This window comes from Otolemur garnettii, unplaced genomic scaffold (genome assembly GCF_000181295.1).
Source record: "Otolemur garnettii isolate 467f Iridium unplaced genomic scaffold, OtoGar3 scaffold00083, whole genome shotgun sequence".
Lineage (NCBI taxonomy): Eukaryota > Metazoa > Chordata > Mammalia > Primates > Galagidae > Otolemur > Otolemur garnettii.
In genome coordinates this window covers 7,431,752-7,432,747 of record NW_003852478.1, presented here as the reverse complement: position 1 = coordinate 7,432,747, position 996 = coordinate 7,431,752, and positions in this window count along the sequence as shown.

Here is a 996-nt window from a genome sequence, read left to right as displayed (position 1 = left end):
GGAGATGGGGAGGCCGCTGCCAAGCGCAGTGGATGCCTGGGTCACATTTGATAACTACAGAGGCATCCAAAGGCCTCAGAGTCTTAGAGCAAAACGGCCTTTAATATTTGGCCAATTCACAGCCACCCTCCTTCCCTCATCCTACCTCAGCCCATCAGGGCTTTTAGGGATCAATGTCCTCACATCCACAAGACCCTTGACCAGTTCTTAAAAAAGTGTCCTTCCCCTTCCTGTCTGCCAGCACCCAGGGGAAGGGGAGGCTCATCCCCCAGCGTGAGGGGTTTGGACAACCTCTGACTCTGGGGGAGGCTGAAGACACACACACGTACACACAAGCACACTCTAAGCTTTTGGGGAGTTTGTGGGTCCCCACTGAACTTCAAGGTAAGGATTGCAGAGCAAAATGTGCTAATCAGGAGGAAAGGCTGCCCCCCCTCCCCGTCGGGCTTTCTGTCCCAACACAATTTCATCCATGAGCGCTGGTTACACACAACTTTTATGCCCAGATACTCTGTCTCTGGCTAGATACTTTGAAATAGAAAACAAAAGAAAAGAAGATACGATCTTTGTTCTGGAGGCTTTTATAAGTGAAAAAGCGGCTGAGGGAGACAAATACATGAACAAGCAGGTAAGAAATGGAACAGAAGGATAAAGGGGAGAGAGTAGCGCTCTCTCTGTCCCTCTCTCTCTCCCTCTCTGTCTCTCTCTCCCTCTCTGTCTCTCTCTGTCCCTCTCTCTCTCCCTCTCTCTCTCCCTCTCTCTGTCCCTCTCTCTTTCTCTCACTCTCTCCCTCTCTCTCTCCCTCTGTCTGTCCCTCTCCCTCTCTCCCTCTCTCTGTCTCTCTCTCCCTCTCTCTCTCCCTCTCTCTGTCTCTCTCTCTCTCTCTCTCTCCCTCTCTCTCTCTCTCTCTCTCTCTGTCTCTCTCTCCCTCTCTCTCTCCCTCTCTCTGTCTCTCTCTCTCTTTCCTTCTCTCTCTTTCTCTCTGTCTCTCTCTCT